The sequence below is a fragment of the Rhipicephalus sanguineus genome, chromosome 6 (genome assembly GCF_013339695.2).
Source record: "Rhipicephalus sanguineus isolate Rsan-2018 chromosome 6, BIME_Rsan_1.4, whole genome shotgun sequence".
In the NCBI taxonomy this organism is placed as follows: Eukaryota; Metazoa; Arthropoda; class Arachnida; order Ixodida; family Ixodidae; genus Rhipicephalus; species Rhipicephalus sanguineus.
This window is the reverse complement of record NC_051181.1, coordinates 39825280-39843976: the sequence shown is the minus strand read 5'-3', so window position 1 is coordinate 39843976 and position 18697 is coordinate 39825280. Positions and strand designations below refer to the sequence as shown.

Genomic DNA, 18697 nt, shown 5'->3' with positions numbered 1-18697 from the left:
TCAAATGGCGTGTTAGAATGTGTTGGTATAGCCATTTTCTGCGTTGGTTGCTTGAATTTCACTTTGTTAATCTGGCATTTGTGACGGGACGATACATGTCTTTGTGTCTTGCTTCATGCTAGGCCATGTGAACCCCTTTGTGAATTTCAAGTAGGTTCTCCAAAAGCCATCGTGTCCGCCTGATTCGGGGCTGTCATGATACAATTCCAGTATTTTTGGAACTAAGTAGGCACGGCAACTCTTCCCTGTTTAGTTTGCTGCAAAACCTCAGTTCCTTCCCATATCTTCACTGCATTACCTTCTTCGTCAGGGAGCACAATCGCTAATCGCGACATTGCATCCGCGTCCTTCATGGAGGCTCCAGGGCGATGAGCTACCTCAAAGTCAAATTGCTGAAGTTCACCCACCCAACGGGCAATCTTTCCTTTCAACTCAGCCATCTTTAATATATACGTTAGGGCTTCGTGGCCTGTATAATGCTTGAACTTCGCGCCTTTCAAATATGACCGGAAGTAGCGGACGACTTTAAAAACGGCAAGAGCTTCCTTTTCTGTTGTCGTGTAGTTTAATTCAATGTTGAATGTGTAGCTGTAGTATCCAACTACACGAAGAGGAATCTCGCTGATACAAGACGGCCCCCGTTCCATAGTGAGACGCATCGGTGTTCAATTCGAAGGGCAGCGAAAAGTCTGGTAAGCACAGCACAGGATCAGAAGAAATTATGCGAACTAATTCTCTGTAGGCGTCGCCACTATTCCGTCCAACAAAAGGGAACATCCTTCCGCGTCAGTATCGTGAGGCAGCGACTTTTCAGGGCTTAATCTTGAATGAAGGCTCGAAAATGACCCGTCAATCCTACAAATACACGAAGAGAGTGTACATCGTACGGCTTCGCTGGTTTTGTAATGCGAGTCGCCGATTCCTCCTTCGTGTTCTTCGTTGTTCCATCTAAAACTCTGCCCAGAAAGGTGACCTTGGTTTTGAAGAACTCACTCTCTTTCAAATTAACTTTTAACCTAGTATCAGGTAATGCTGCCAGGATGTGAGCCAGGTGTTCTTCATGGAGCTTTTCACTTTTAGAGTAAATAATGATGTCGTCTACACAGACGTTGCAAAAGCGTCCAGTATAGGGGTTCAATACTGCGTTCACCATTTTCTGAAACCAACTCGGGGAGTTTTTCCATCCAAAAGGGAGGCGGTTATATTCATATATGCCAAATGATGTTGTAAATGCGGTGTATTGCTTGGTGTCTTCTTGCAGAGGCACCTGCCAGAAGCCCTTGCACAGGTCAATGCGAGAAAAGCAGGTACAGCCCCCGTTTCATCGATGATAGTGTCGATCTTCGGCATTGGAAAAGAAATCAGCAGTGTCTGGCTATTTACTGCTCTGTAGTCCGTGAACAGGCGCCAGCTACCGTCTTCCTTTGGAGCAATGGTAATAGGTGAGGCAAATGGAGACAAACATCTTTCGAAGTTCTTCCTTTAGCCATGCTTTCTTCTCTCGCGTCAAGTTATATGCTTTTTTTTCTTCACAAGTGTTTTGTCGTAAAGCTGAAAGGGAACCTCGAAATTTGTAGTCGCCGGCGGATACCCTCCCAAGCAAACCAGTTCGGGATACAGTTGTCGAATTACACTGTATCCGTAGGTGGTCCACTTTGTGTCCCGGCTCCGCTTTGTCAGCTTCTTTATCAACAGACACTTCATCGTTCCAATAAATATTCAGTATCAACCGCTTCATATCCGGACGAGAAAGAAGAATGTAGTACGCCACTGCGTCTAAAACTAGTGCAACAACTTCTGCAGTTTTAGACTGGTACGTCACTTTCAGACGTACCCACTCACAATACTCTTTCTCGCTTCCATCGTATCCACGCACAAGAACAGACCTTCCACGGAAGACATCTTGATTATTAGCATTGCTTTTCTTAAGGATAGATACAGACGCCCCATTGTCTATCAGTGCGGGTATGCGCTGTCCATTGACCTCCAGGTGTATATGCAACAAGTTTGTAGAAGTCAAACAAACAGTCTCGTTTTGACTCAGACTGAGAACCCTCATTTATTAGTTTTTTTTTCTAATATTTGTGAAATGCGTCCTTCAGTCATAGACTCCATCTCGGTGGTGTGCAACGACTCGCGGTGACTTGCCGCTTGCGAAGACTTTGGTGGCTGCGCACGAAACTCCGTTTCCTGACGATCCTGTCTTCTCCGTCCAATGACAGGCCATATCTTGGAGTGACTGCCGCAATGTCTCCAGTTTTTGGCGCTCTAGCTTGAACCTGTCGTTGCAATTCCCGAGGTAAGCGTGTATGACGAGCGTTATAACGGAAGTCAGTGGAAGGTCCGGCTCTGCAAGTACGAGCAATCGACGCTTTTCAAAGAAATACTCGATCACCGGTCCAGACCTGTAGCGGTAGAAAATAGCTTGATCCCATCGCTAAAGCGGGCTCCCACGGAACGATGAGATCAGGGCTGGGCAAAGATACGTTGTATCTTAAGATACTTCGATACATTCGAAAATTTATTATTATAGACCCCCATAACTTAGTAGCGACCGCCTATGCACGAAAAGGTTTTCTTAAAAATTTCTTTAATGTGACCAATTTTCTTTCATCTTAATGAAATGTCTGTTAGTGTCTCAATAGTTTTGTCCCTCTTGCTCAAGTGAGTGAGTGAATAACTTTAATAAGTTCCTGCAGGTTTCCGGGCTGGGTTCCCGCCTAGGAGTCGGCCGAGAGACCGTGTCTCTCAGCAGCTTCCTTGGCCTGCTGGATAAGTGAATTAATTTACTTTCAACAGAACTTATTAAGGTTTGTTTTGGCTGCTTAACAGGATGGCTCTTCACTGACAGCGGCTCTGGCTTGTCATTTTTCTAATTGATGGGAGTCGCTGCTCAGCTTGCCGACCAGCTAGCGGGTCGCCATATAATCACAAGAACTTCAATAAGAAGCCTTAGCACGATGGCGCAAATACCGGTGTGGAGTTTTACCTTGTCTGTGAAACGCTGTTTACGCAACACCGAATGACCGGTGTACAGCAGTAACAACGCTGCTAGCGACATTGTTCGTGATGTGTTGTGTATACGTAGAGCTCATAAAACTGCACGTTTCATATTCTACTTATCTGCTGGCGTAAAGCGTTAGTTATCAATATACTCACTAACGAGCAATCTTTTAACAATTTTTCTTCAACAAGAGAACATGTGCACCCCAGAAATGTCTAATACCTATCGTATTGTCACGTGGTGGTGACGATGAAGAAGGCGGCGGCAGTCACTCAAACTGCTCACAAGGCAAACTTGGGCCCAGAAAACTAAGTGACTCAAAGTACAAGCAAAGCACGCTGTACACTGATAGCGGCAATAGGCTTCCAAAGCAACGTCGAGCGGCGCCACTGCTCTTATCGCAACTGGGGGCATCCACGGCCACAACACTGCTGCCCCCGCTTCCGCGCACGCGCAGAGCTCTAGGATGCATCTGCGGTGCGTCACAATGTAAGTATTGCTGACTAGCAGTGCTCTGGGTCGAATGAGGAGCGCATGCACGCACGTGTCCTTGCCGCCACCGCTCGCAAATCCGGCGAGAAACCGCCTTCGCGGGCAGTGTCTGCCCCCAGAAAAGCATAGCTCAGCCGCGCGAGCCCTAGCGCCCAAACTTGAGCTTGGGTTCCCTATAAAAGTCGTCGGCCTTCGGTATTGTGATCATCGGCGGAACGCGTGGTCATTTATACATCAGGGATCGAACCTTCCAGCGTTACCGCTGGTGCTCGCGTAAGCTCCCGAATGAACTAGAGTGCTCGCGTCCTGCGCATATTTCTGATAATATTTTTGCGGCTTTGCATCACAAAACCACCATATGATTATGATGGCGGCCGTAACGGAGGGCTCCGTAAATTTCGACCACCTGGGGTTCTTTAACGTGCACCTAAATCTAAGTACACCGGTCTCTAGCATTTCACCTCGATCGAAATATGGCCGTCGCGGATGGGATTCGCACGTATTCTTAACGGAACAATCTGAAACAATCGCGAAGATTTCGAAACCTCGCGGCGCGGCTTGAGCCTAGCCCTGCTAATCTTTCTGCTGCTGTTTAAACCAGATCACACCAAAATAAAGAAATAACAGCGTGTGGCAGGACACCGCTGCTATTCACGATATATAGCTCCGATTATCTGGCCATTAGTAATAGTAAAAAAAAAAATTAGGGAGACCTCAAAAAGAAAAAAAGAAATATACGCAATTAAAATAGAAAAGCCGTTCTGTATCAAACATTCATGGTGAATAAGTATTGAAACACGATACAGGCAGCACCCGTAAGAGTTATGTCAATTAAGCATGAAGTATCGTCAACTTACGGGTTAATGTAAGGCAATAAAAAGATTTAGTACCTATGAAAAATTGACTGAAACGGCTCGTTAGGACGCTCATGAGAAAAAACGGATCATTTATTATAGCAATGTTTCTCGAATTCCCTTCCTAACGACTTTAAGACATGGCTCCTTATTATTTACACTATTATAAAGCAAACTCAATTTCACTGTTTTACCAAGCAGTAAGCAGGATGCTTGGTACTGTATACTCAGTGCGCGCCTACATAATTACATTTTTTTTTTCAAAATCGCCTTGGCAGAACAGTAAACTCAAGTGAAATATAAATGTGCAAACAGTAGCACAAATAAAGTAGACAGTTCAATTAGTAAGAATAAAGGAGAAAGGTTATTTTGGCAGCACGTTACAAGAGACATACTGCAGTGACCAGACCGGAAAGAAACAGTTCAGAGCCCTAGGTAATGTACGGGATGCAAGAGCAGAACAAGTAAGAAAGCACTTGTGCTAATAATGAAGTTATGATTTGAAAAACTTTTTGAATAAAGATAGCAGGAAGATAATTATTATTCTTAAGGTTTAACGTCCCAAAACCACGATAAGATTATGAGGGACGCCGTAGTGAAGGGCTCCAGAAATTTGGGGCACCTGGAGTTCTTTAACGTGCACCTAAATCGAAGTACACGGGCTTCAAGTATTTTCGCCTCCATCGAAAATGCGACCGCCGCGGCCGGGACTCGATCGAAAGCAGGCAGAAAAAGGTAAGGTACACGAAGATATCTTCTGCTATAGGTAAACGCGTGCTCTATCAGATGTAGCATCGGTACTAGAGGTGCTATAGTTAGGCTCTTATTTACACGCAAGTCAATCGCAAGAAAATCGAACTTACATACACAAAATCCTTCAAATCGCTGATGTGTGAAGGCCACGAGACGCAAAGCTACCCTATGCTTCAGATTGCGTAATGAAGCGCCAAGCAGGATAGCGGCACCAGAATTTGCGCGATAATCGCCGCACGCGTTGTGGTACGCGGCGCTGGACAGTGGGTAAGGGCAAGTGTCATGGCACTGGCACAAGTAAAAAGAAAAAAAAATGGACAATACGAAAGGCACGTGAGCTAAGCATAGACGTTCGGGCGCTTGTTCTGCCGAGACTGCGCGAGCGCTGTCATGTTCTTCTGCTAACAAAAACGGACGCGCACACCTCATCGCCTGCCCTCACTGGTGGACTCTTCAAGAAAGATATGTCACTGCCCTTAGCTTTATTCAGGCGGTTTAGTGGCATCAGTACCAGCTTTAGAAGGGGGGTTGAGCCAGCGATTATTGTTTCGTAGGGTGGTGTTCCTATAGGAGTATCTTGTATCTTAATGAATGTATCGGAAATACAGATACTCATTTTGCGAGACGTATCGCGATACAGATACCAGATACCAAAAGAGTATTTAAGATAGTACCTAAGATACATGTCTCTTCGATACTGCCCAGCACCGGATGAGATGAAGCTCTCCTTCCATGTGCTCCATGCATCACATTCATGTCCTATGATACGCAACTCGTACCATTTTCGTGCGATCCCACTTAAAAACGGGAGCATATGTTTCACTCGTTGTTCGTCGGTATCCAAGCCATTCTGTTTACAGGCGTATTCCAAGAAAGTAATCCACGCCTCTGGATTACCCGACGAACTATCAAAGGGTTCAGGTTTCACAAGCTCAGCAGGACGGCTGTCTCTCAGGCTCAACACCCATAAAAGAGTTTGAATCATTTCATTTTGTTGGAAAACTTGTTTCTGCTGAACTTGAATCGCCTGCAGAACAACGGAGAGGTCTGCATGGGAAGTTGGCTTCGATGCAGCTGGCTTCTCTAGTCTCCGGGGTCGAAGGACGCTTGAATATAGCTTGTTGAATCATAGGGCTACAAATTTAATGTTAGGCCGCTATAAAACCGGAGCCACGACTGGAACCACGGACGTTAACCTGACATGACGCCTGCATCGTAGGAGTACGTATGTAGAGCTTATTGCGTTGTTATAAATTGAGATAGCCAGCACCACAACCACAACGGACGTTGTACCGGCATTAGACTTGCATAGAGTGTTTTTCCAAAAGTTTCCAGACCTGGCGTGATTCTGTGGTAGAATACCTGACTGCCACGCAGAATGCTTGGGTTCGATTCCTGCTGGGACGCTATTTATCAGGGTCCAAGCAGTTGGGTCAACGCTTCCCATGTCGGTTTTCACCAATATCATGTGGTCGCCGTTCTTTGGTGGATGTAAACTGTGAATCACATGTGGCCCATACCCGTATACCAGGGCCCGCGGTAAACGGGTATGTGCCGCACCCGTCTGGAGGAAAGGGTTTGACACGTACACGACAGGATTTTCACGTTATTCATGTCATGACCAGACAGTCATATTTCTCAAGTCATTTTACCTTCTCATGTTAATTTTGGTCCACACCAAGTTAAGGAGGCGATCACAACAGCACCCAAACGTAGATAGATAGATAGATAGATAGATAGATAGACTGGGATGCCAGCAGGAATGGGACCCAAGCATTCTGCGTGGCAATCGGGTATTCTACCAAAGAGCCACGCCACGTCTATAAATTGGTTTGGAAAAACAGCCTATGCAGGCGTAATGGCGGTGCAACGTCGATTGTGGTCGTGGTGCCGGCTATCTAATTTATTAACAAAGCAACACACTACATATGCACTCCCACGATGCAGACGTCATACCAGATTAACGTCTGTTTTTCCAGTGTTGGCTCCGCTTTTACGGCAGTCTATTAAACATTACATTTGTATTCCTATCATTCAGCAAGCTACATTAATATATTGCTCGAGCCCGGAGGAATACATTAACGAAATATACGTGTGATATTCACATGATTGCATCATAAATTACACTTAGTTTCTATAATAGTGACGTATGTATTCTAACGTGAAGGCAGGCGTTACGTCGCACCGTAAGTTACCCTTTAAACGCCAGTGTTGTCGTTGTCGACGTGCTTGGTGCGCACAGCTACTACACTTACAAAAACACGTCGATCCACCTCGTAACGCTTGGCTCAAAGCCATAAAATACAGCAGAGAAGTACTAAAGTAGAGACGTCACTTTCATTGCCAGGTAATGCACGCTACGGGGCAATCATGTGCATATCATACCTAGCGGTCGTAGACGTATTCGCGCTACGCTTGACTGCAGCTTGAGGAGTCGTAGGTATGCCATGTTTGTAACATTGGTACAAAAGCGGATAGCCGACACTGCTGCCCCAACTTCTGTTGTCCTGGTAGGACGCTTGTGTTGGGTCTTTTTCCAAAACACTATGAAGCATTTGTGTGGCTTTGTGTTCGGATACTTCACTGTCATTCAGAATGCCTGGGTTTGACTCCGGCTCGAGCCGTGATTTTTCTTATTCCCTGCCACAGGTATATTTCAACTCATCTACGACACCGCGGACACCGGCACCGCATTTTCGGTGACACGGGCTCCTTCAAGCTGTCAATTTAAGATTTTCAAATTCGGGATTTATTTAGACGGTGAATCACCTGTGGCGTATAACCATACACAATGGGCCGCGGTATGGGGGTATGTGCCGCACGTGAGTATTGGAACAAATTTCGTAACATACGCGTCAGGGAAACCACGTTTTTAATGTAATGATATACATACGTTCATGTCCTGCTATGCCAGTTTTGGTATGTACCAAGCTAAGGAGACGACCACGAGGTCGCCAAGAAGTAGGCGCATAGATAGATAGATAGATAGATAGATAGATAGATAGATAGATAGATAGATAGATAGATAGATAGATAGATAGATAGATAGATAGATAGATAGATAGATAGATAGATAGATAGATAGATAGATAGATTAGATAGATAGATAGATAGATAGATAGATAGATAGATAGATAGATAGATAGATAGATAGATAGATAGATAGATAGATAGATAGATAGATAGATAGATAGATAGATAGATAGATAGATAGATAGATAGATAGATAGATAGATAGATAGAAACGCTCAAAGTGCCAAAGTTCGCTAAGAAATGCTTCGCATTTAAAATTTTACGTGTGGTTCATTCGCGCATTCCATGCCATCGCCGCACAAGACAGCTAAGTCAGGGATCATCGTGGTTGTGGTGAGCCACTTTTGCAGCCGAGCTGTTATGCTTTTTGCTATGCCGCTACGCGTTCAAAAAAACTATCGTCATCATGAATGGCCTCTACTTTTCAAGCGCGTGCAAAGCAATAACTCGGCCGCCGGCGCGCTCAGTTCGCCCTCCTCTTCATCTTCTGCTTCGTTCCACGAACACTGCTGCCCGGCGCGCGCTCTCCCGCTGCACCTATTTGTCCGGCGTAGGATGCATTACCTCGGATGGGCGAGAGAACGAGTACAGATATTATATATATATAAATCTATTTATCTATCTTTTTATCAGGATGCAACAGCCAAAATAGGATTCGGAGCAATTTTTGGAGCAGGAAAATCTTGCTTTTGGAGCAGGAAAATCCAAATTTGGAGCAGGTTACGGACAAAAAAAAACTCCGTTCTGGAGCATTAAATTCCAAATTTGGAGCAGCTTCACAAACAAAGCCTCCTTTAGGAGCAGTAACAAAAAATATATATGGAAACCTTTGGATGGCACCACAATCATGTCAGCGCATAACATGCTGAATAAGACCAATGAATTCTGCGGAGGCCACCAAGGCCTTGTGCATGGTGAATTTGCACCAAGGTTTAGACGAAACTTGCTAAGGAAAAGGGAATAAAATTCACTGTTGAAGGTATAGCGCTCTGATTGCTTAGTATTAATAGGTCCAAGCAAAGAAAGACACAAAAAGATGGTGTAAAAGCTGAAAGTATCTTTATTTGTACTACAAATTGCTGTTGCAGCATTCGGCTGGTGTATAAGAAGACTAGCACTAAATTGCACACCAAACAAGTCTTCCACCTGGGAAGTATTTAACTATACTGAACATAAATAACACTAAATTGCACACCAAACAGGTCTTCCACCTGGGAAGTATTTAACTATACTGAACATAAATAAGACCATTAATCTATATGACTAGAAGTTGACTAGAATCTCGCAAAACATAGTGCAGGCATCGGCAACAGGATATCAACACTTGGCCTTCTTAGCCATTTTTTTGTGTGCTCATCCAGCTTTTTAAGCGCCTGCTCAAGGCATTCATTCCCTTTTGTTAGGAGTACATGGCCACTTGCAACTTTGTTGATGTCTTTTTGCTTTACGCCCAAGCTGATTATTTCCTCGGCACTACTGATCATTGCCTTGCTGGCGGCCACTTGGTCCTCCAATGCTTTCTTTTCAGCTTCTTGAGAAGGTTGCTCAGAGGCAGGCTCTTCTGTTGCCTTCCGCTTGTATGTGTGTTCTTCAGAGTTGACTCTCTGTGCATATCTGGCACGCGATTGCCTTACTCTTCTCAGAAGATCTGCGCTGAGAGGCACTTTGGTTGCGTCACCGTCATACCGTTGAAGAAAACTTCTGACATGGCGCATTCCACTAATACTGGCAATGCTCAGCAAGCTCCGGCCATCTAGAAGGTGCTTATTTTCGCTGAATCCACGTTCTAGGTCAGCGTTGCCGTGAGGCAGAGAAAGCAGCGCTTTGATAAGCTTAGAAAGCAAGGGTATCTCGGTGCCCCTGTTGTTGCCTTCAGGCCGAAGATCTTCGCCCAGTAATCATCGACCCTTCCTTCTATGTGCAAGGCACCTCTGTCATCATCACACTTCAGCATGTGCCATTCGTCAATAACAGACGACACCAGGTCAACGCCTATGACCTGTGGCTGGAGCTCCCCTGCAATATACCGCAATGACCGCACCTCCTGCTCAGGCTTCTCACATTTCAGGGCCAGAAAGCGTGCATGCATAATCAGTTTGTTTGTGAAAGGAAGCTTCTGAAGCAGTGCCTTTGAACAAGCAAGATAGAATGCACGAGCTCCTAGGCGAAACATCTTTTTCTCCGCGGGGTCGAAGCCTTCCATTGCTTTCTCAGTGTCCAAGCCAATTTCTGGCCGTGCCTTCCAGAGGGCTGCATCATCCAAATTGAGTTTCGTCAAGTCTTCTGCACTCTTGCCGCAAAACGCTTCATTTCCTAAGAAACGACTCAAGACTCGTCGCACCAGTGCCAGAACCTCGGAATGAAGGATGTGCACAAGTGGCTCCTGCCTTTGAAATAAGTGCTGAAACCCAGTAAAAAGTTCAGCAGCATTTCTTAGAAACAATGCTTTTGCATAAAGAGTCTTGCTTCGAAAAGCTGCAGAAAGTCTGCCGTGCTGAGTCTGGGCATCTGGTTGTCGCTCAACGCTGTTCCTCTCCAAAAAGAAAGACTGCAAAGCAGTGAACTGTTCCTGCACGCGGGCTACTGAGTCCTGCAATATCAGCCAGCGGTTGGAGACATGTCGGAGAAAAACATGAGGCTCTATTTCCAAGAGCTCTTGGTGCTCTCTCAGAACTTCGGCACGCACAGAGGAATGTTTAAAATAATAGTAAACATCTCTGACAAGCTGCTCAGCATCACTGCAAAATGCGTCCAGACCTTTTGAAAAAGCGTTATGCACTTTGTGCGGAGTGCACTCCCCAACGTCGAGCAGGTTTGGGTTCTTTTGCTTCAACTTAGCTTTAACGCTTTTCATGAGATTAGGGCCATCGCTGAAGAAGCAAAGTAAGCCTTGTCTTGGTAGGTCAGCTAGGGCATCCTCTATGCACTCCACGATTATATCACCTGTGGCCCTGCCAAGGTTAAAAGAATTGAGCTGCTCAACGACTATCTGCTGCCGGCTCTCGGAGAAATATCTTACCAGCAAATCCAACTGCTGGACATGCTGCTCGGGTTTTGGAGTTTCGTCGATCATAAGGGAGAAAAAAAACATTAGGCCGACACAACTCGCCAAGAAGCTTCGACTTGAAGTAAGGTCCCAGACCATCCGATATGGCGTAAGAAAGCTTGGCCCTTCCACAGCTGAAATTCTTGGCTACATTACTATCTAGAAATATTTTCCTATACGTCTGTAGCAGTGTCGCCCCAGGTATATGGAATTCCCTTTGAAACAACAGACATTCCAAATATGGCCTCAGCCTCACACACTTGATCTTGCAACGTGACACGAGGCATCCCCTGTGAAAAATCTATTGTGGTCTGCACAGTCTTGGGCACTTGTAGCACACCACTTGAGTCCCTCAGCTTTGCTGCTGCCTCCAGATGCTTCTTCATGCCTGCATGGCGTTTAACAGCAGTAGCACCATGCTGGGCGCAAGAAACAGTCACACTGCAAATGATGCAAAAAGCATCCGTGGCCTTTACACCTGGCCTGCACGAGCGGCTGATCACGTCATTGTTGCAATCCACTTAATTCAGCACCGATGCGCTGAATCTTGTATTCCGCCCTGTTAAAAAGAAGATCTATGAGGAGAAAGGCCATTTTAAAGAGAGCCACCACATGTATATATAGTTCAAGAGAACAGTCTAAGTCCGGTGTGTATAATAATGCCATGCAACGTTTAAGACAAACAAGCAAATAAGTGCAATTTCCTAAGTGTGCCCCCCCCCCCTTACTATATCATATATATATATATATATATATATATATATATATATATATATATATATAGAGAGAGAGAGAGAGAGAGAGAGAGAGCTATGCGCAGCAAAAATCGGCATCGTTTCAAAATTCATTGTACGCAGAGCCTCTCGCCGCGTAGAGCCGCACCCTTGCTACTTTCGTGCAGCGCGTCACCAACAAAGCTGACGCCGTCACTGCAGGATCGGTCGCGTGCTCTACCGTACGACAGCTTTTTCCGAGGAGTCTTTCTACCCGCTCAGCTCGTGACCGCATGTAGGGTTACGGCAAAGATCTCGTTGGGTAAACGCAGCAATGGTGAGCGGCTTTCGTTTCTGCAAGCGACACGCAATCTATCTCCGCACGGGAGGCAGCAGCCAATGACATGTTTGGGTTCGTCGCCTATAAAATGCGTGTAATATATTGTACCAAACGCGATATGCCGCACGCGCTACCGAGCAGATATAAAGATGCTGATCGCGGTAAGGTTGCCGGCGATAACTCGCACTGGCATGCTCGTTGGTACCTGCCATCAAACCTTCGTGCCAGGAAAGCGGTGACTGCACTCGCGACGAAGTCAAAATGATTAGTCGACCAATGTCCACATTTCCCAAAAAGCGGAAGGCCTTTTTCGGCACATTGTAGTGTCGGTCTAACCGCGAGTTCGCGGGAGCGAGTATCTTGACGAACTCGTTCGGCTAAGGCGGTCAGGGTTTCCGTGTGTAGTACTTCTCTAAACAAAATTTTACTCGTCAGTACATTTAAAAAGACTTTACTGTATATACAACCCGCGCATTCGTGCACGTGTGCACTGCTAGGTGAACAAAAGCAGAGTTGAACCGGACTCCACCAAACAATAACGACATCCCCACAAAGATTTGCAGCACGTGAAAAACGGCACGTTTGTCAGTTAATTTACTTTACGCGGCGCTTCCACATTAAATGGGCGCTCACCTTTGCTCATGTTGAATGACCCTGTAGAGCAGCGTTTGAACCGGCACTAAAAACTTCATTTAGGCCCACCGGCCCACCAGCAAACACGCCAGAACAGATTTACGTCTTGTTTAAGTCAAGCGCCACTGGATCGGATTGGATTGGATGAAGGTGCCCCTCCCAACTGTAGGTCGCCAATCCGGGCTTCGTTCCCCGCTAAAACTAGCGCAACTAAAAAAATTTGCGGTTACCTAGGGCGTTTTGGCGCAGCTTGGCGCAATTTCGACCAATATCGCGGTTTTGGCGCAGCTCGGCGCAGAAATACCAAATTGTATCAAAATGGCGCAATTGGCGTAGCTGTTGCATCCCTGCTTTATTGTCTGTTTCTATTTCTTTGTTTCTCTCCACGTCTTTTTATTTCTCTCTCTCTCTCTCTCTCTCTCTCTCTATATATATATATATATATATATATATATATATATATATATATATATATATATATATATATATATATGTGTGTGTGTGTGTGTGTGTGTGTGTGTGTGTGTGTGTGTGTGTGTGTGTGTGTGTGTTTGTGTGTGTGTGTGTGTATCGAGAGAGAGAGATGGAAAGAGGAAACGCGAAATAGAGACAAATAAAAAGACGTGGAGAGACACAAAGAAATAGAAACAGACAATAAAGAGGTAGCTAAATGGATTTAAAGGGACACTAAAGAGAAACAATGAATTTGTTTAGATTGATAAAGTGTGCGTGGAGAACTCTTGCGTAGTTTATTTCACCACCATAGGTTTATTATTAGAGGAGAAAACCAAGTTCAAGGTTTCATTTTTAAATTTCGCGCCGAACTTTGTAATTCGTGACGTAAAAGGTTTCAAAGAGCATTTAACGTATTTTGGCGCCACTGGCTCGATGAAATCTCCACAAACTCGTTATGTCAAGTCTCTGGCCCCCTCAGAGGACAAAGTACTTCGATTTAAACGATTAGGAACTACGTAGGCCCAAGCAGGCGCCGTCAAAACTATGTGACGTCACGGCAAATGGTGCGAGAATTCCAAGGTGGCGTCGCCACCTGTATTTCTTTTTTGCGCGTTTTCTCGCTTATTAAGCGTCTTCTCGCACCAAGCGTGGTGTTTTTGTCATCGTGGAAGTTCTACTTCACTAATGCGAGAAAAATCGTTTTGCTGTTTAGTGTCCCTTTAAAGGGATATTGAACAAAATTTTTGCCGCCGAGATAAATGGCCCAATTGAAAGATTGGGTTCTGAAATTTGTTGAAACAACCTTCATTTCAGCCAGAGACTAGCAGAAAATAATGAATTTAATGCATTTTTCGCAAATTGGCTTGTCTAGCGGGCGCGCCGCGAACTAGAGAGGAAGTGACGCGAAACTCGGCGCATACTGACTCGCCAACCGTGTTCGCTGCAAAATAGCCGCCACCCGCTGCCGCGCGTCTCTCTCAAAACGTGTTCTCGCGGTCGGAAAGGTGTTCTTGAGAGGAGAGGTGGAGAAGGGGAAGTGGCAGGGCAGGAGAGAGCGTGCCGGTTGCCCGCCTCTTGCTGGAGCATTCGACGTCACGGCCGTCGACAAGCGCACTGGCGTGCAGCCGCCGTGCTCTCACAATCCACTAAAAATACGGCCAACTGCTCGAAATTACGTGAAATAAACGCTGTTTATAGGAACAGTCGTGTCGCCCGAGTCGAATGCAAGTGTTTTCGTAGCTTTTTCAAATCTTTGTTCAGTATCCCTTTAAAGAGAGGAAACGAAAGAAGGATGCAAATAAAGAGAAGCAGAGAGTGCTGCCTAGCTCCGCAGCTTTTTCAGGCTTCGCATCACCAGTAGAAAACTCCCTTAATGTTTTATTTTATCCTGCAGGATTTAACGCTATGGCCTTGATCTCCCCGATGGGGCTGTGAGGTTCTGCCTCAGTGACACCTCGCGGGCCTGCGAGGCCCGTTATGTGCTGAGACGTGCTATGCTTTATGAATAAAGTTGAGACTTTATGAGACTTCATGAATAAAGTTTTCCATCCATCCGTCTTCGGGACCTGAACTCACGAATCCCCTCGGCAGTGGCAGCGCGTAACTTAACTCTCGCGCTTCCGCCTCGTTTTCCAGGTACGCCGCCGCTCACATCTCCTTCATCGGCGACGATGCTGCTACACTCTCGATAAACACATTACAGTGTCGCTTGTTTTGTCTGCAACTCCTTACTGAGCAGGCATCTTGATGCTCGAAGATACAAACGCTTTGAGAAACGAGTTAACCACGAAGATTCGATAATGCGATGGCAGGGCAAACCACTGCAATCTGGAAGCGGTCAAGTGAAACTGTAATATTTAGCAGTCACGCGCGTGCCGACTCTCACGCTCTAGTTTTCCTTGACAAAGACGTACACTGCTAACGCGTACATCATACAACGCCCTCTAATGGCATCATCGAGGAACGAACCCCTTCACACAATGGGCACGACAGGAAGCTTCAGAAAACAATATTTTTAAAAGCGCGCTCCTGCAGAGCCTGAACCATAACAGATTGGTGCTATTTAAAAAAAAATCATAACAATTTTTTCCATGGTAGAAAGACTCAAGTATACTATCTCATCACAGTCCTTGCTGATCATACGTTAACGAAATACTTGTGAGAAACTAGGCAAGTTTCTTTGAGATCTTGTTTCAGCGGCGTTTGATGAAATGTAAAGATTGCCCGGCAGAATTCGGCTCCGAAAGCACTGTGACTTATAAGGATTGTAGCGACGCGCTAATGCTAATACGGCAACCATGTCCAGGAATTGAACATAAGTCTTCGTTATTAGATGGATATGGGCCGGGCACATAGCACGTCGGCAGGATAACCGGTGGTCATTAAGGGTAACTGACTGGATTCCAAGAGAGGGCAAACGCGTGAAGGGAAGACAGAAAATTAGGTGGGTAGATGAGATTAAGAAGTTTGTAGGTATAACGTGGCAGCAGAAAGCACAGGACCGGGTTGATTGGCGGAACATGGGAGAGGCCTTTGCCCTGCAGTGGGCGTAGACAGGCTGATGATGATGATGATTAGGAGCTTAGCCGCTTTTGTCTCGCATGCATCGAGTCACATGCTTACCGATGCTCGCAGATGCAAGCACCGTGCAAATCGACTTAACGACGAAGCTTGGATGATAGAAAAATAAAACATACCAAGCTACCTAAAATAAAATTCACAAAAATAAACACTTCAAATATAAACGAAACGAGGCAACAGATTGCACTATTGTAATCCAGAAAGCTCTGGCACACGCGCATATTGCATAACGGTTATTGAGTCTAACGCAGCTTGAGCTCTTGGGAGTGTTATTGAATAAGAATGGTGATAAATATTTTGCGGAGCGATAAACATAGTGGAAGGCAGTTAGTAATTTGCGCAGTGCATATAAAGGCCGAGGTAATTACACAAGCGTGCTTTCGAGGTCCACGATCAGGAATTCTCTAATGTGGAAACCACGTGCTATGCAACCTAACAACGAAGCTTCGGCAATAGCAGGATAAATTGCAGGAAACGAGTGTCTGCTTGTCCTAGACAAACGATAACATTTACCAGCCCTGGGCATGCCGACGCGCAGGCGCTCTCATTTTCCTCGCGAAATTACGCTGAGAGGGCAAAAAGATGCGAGATTGAGCCAGTAGGTTCAAGTTCATCTTTAAGGCAGCACAACAGACGAAAGCACAAGACACAGAAGACGACAGGACAAGTGCCTAGGCTGGTGGTCTTCTGTGTCTTGCGTTTCCGTCTTTTGCTGCTGCCTTGCAGAACGCGCGCGGTCTACAATGCTATGTGGCAGCGCTATCGCAAACGGGTCCTTTCACCGTAATACTCGTCATAGGCATTTTTCATAATGCACAAGTGCGCTTCTCTGCGCTGCATAATTGCCGAAATATTGGCGACACATGTCTTGAGTGTAAATGAGTTCCTAGTTGCACGTGCTGGGCGTTGTCTATAATGAGTGTTTATAACAAGAAAACTGAGAAGTTTTCCGCGCTAAAGCGTAATTAAGCTGCGGTCTAACAAGCTCTTCGCAGTAAGTGACTAGGCGCCATTAATGAAGGAAATAAGCTTACTGTTAAGGGCTCGTTTTTCGCTGTTAGACACCATATTAGTGAGAACAGACAATAATGCCACGGAAAGTATACAGGATGATGATGATGATGATATCTGGGTTTTAATGGTGCAAGTGCCATGCTTGGCCAAAGAGCGCCATGAAAAGAGGTGAAATATAAGAATGATCCGCAATTTACGATATGTAGGGGATATGAGCTATGATAATGTTACACGGCTGTATATGGGCCTAAAATTCCGCGCCCTAGGGCGGGTAAAACATATAGTTAATAAAATTATGAGAGTGACGTGATGTATGCAGTGAGGCTCACTGACAGGAAGTCGTGATAATGAACGATACACACATGGCCAGAGCACGAATACCTCGTTCACAGCCCTTGTGTCCAAGGGCCGCGAGGCAGGTGCTATTTTCTTGTAGCCACCGCAGCAGCAGCCTCTTCTCAGAGGTAGTGCTACGGGTTGCCGGAGAATATGACATGCAAACTATTTACATCCTTTAAAAACGCGGACAATGATTTGTATGTAAAAGGCGGTTCCCTACCTATGAACATGGATGCAATGGTATTTGACGTCGGTAAGGGAAACGGAAAATGTTTTCTTCTAATAGCGTCCAGTTCCTTGCATTGTATTAAAATGTGGAGCACGGTGAGTGGCTCACCGCATTTATCACACAAAGGTGGATCACCATCGGACAAGAGGTGTGCATGTGTGCTGTGTGTGTGTCCTATTCGAAGTCGACAGAGTGTTACATCTGTACGACGTATGTTCGATGTGGGTGGCCAGTTACCGAGGTGTGGCTTTATCACGTGCAACTTATTTTCTACTTGTCGGTCCCATAACCGCTGCCAGTAAGCCTTGAGCTTTTTCCTTAATAGGGGCTTTAAGTCCATTACAGGGACAGCTGTGGACGATGCAGTAGCGTTTGCATGAGTTGATATGGCGAGCTCGTCAGCCAGCTCATTGCCCTTTCTACCACGATGTCCTGGCACCCAGCGTATTACAACATGCTGGTCGGCCGAGTATACGGTGCACAGGAGTGGGTATAGCGATACAATAACAGGATTTCTGTATGTTTTGAGGGTTTTTAAAGCTTTCACCACGCTTAAGGAATCTGTATATATTACTGCATTTCTTACTTTCATTACTTTAATATGGTTTACGGCCTCCAGTATTGCGTGTGCCTCTGCTGTGAATATGCTCGTGTTAGGGTGCAGAGTACGAGAGTGAGAAAAAGATTGACCGACGATTGCGTAGGACACGCCAGCATGGGACTTTGAGGCATCTGTAAAAATGTCTGCACAACGGTATTTGCGCTGCAGTTCACGGAAATACATCTGGATGTGTAGAGGGGGGGGGGGCATGCTTTGTGACATCTACAAAAGAAGTATCACAGTCTATAACCTGCCACTCTCAAGGCGCGACCTGTAAAGTAGGAGCCATTAAGCGGTGTTCGAGCAGTGGGACACCTGTTTCTACAGCGAGAGCTCGTACACGCAGCGAGAAAGGCTCCTTCACAGCGGGTTTGTTGTGAAAAAGCTGGCAACTGGACAGGTCATTTGCAGCAGGATATGCGGGATGATCAGTGCTTGCGTTCACTTTCAAAAAATACTTAAAAGATAGGTATGACCTCTGTAAATGAAGAGACCACTCGTCTGATTCCACGTAGAGGCTTTCTATAGGGCTTGTTCTGAAGGCACCTGTGGAAAAACGAATGCCTAAATGGTGGACAGGGTCCAGCATTTTCAGAGCAGATGGCGTTGC

General features: G+C 45.7%; 1 pseudogene; it reads right to left on the bottom strand.

The window, feature by feature from the left end:
* Positions 1–9410: 9410 nt before the first annotated feature.
* On the bottom strand, positions 9411–12878 carry LOC119397224 (uncharacterized; annotated as a pseudogene).
* Positions 12879–18697: the final 5819 nt, after the last annotated feature.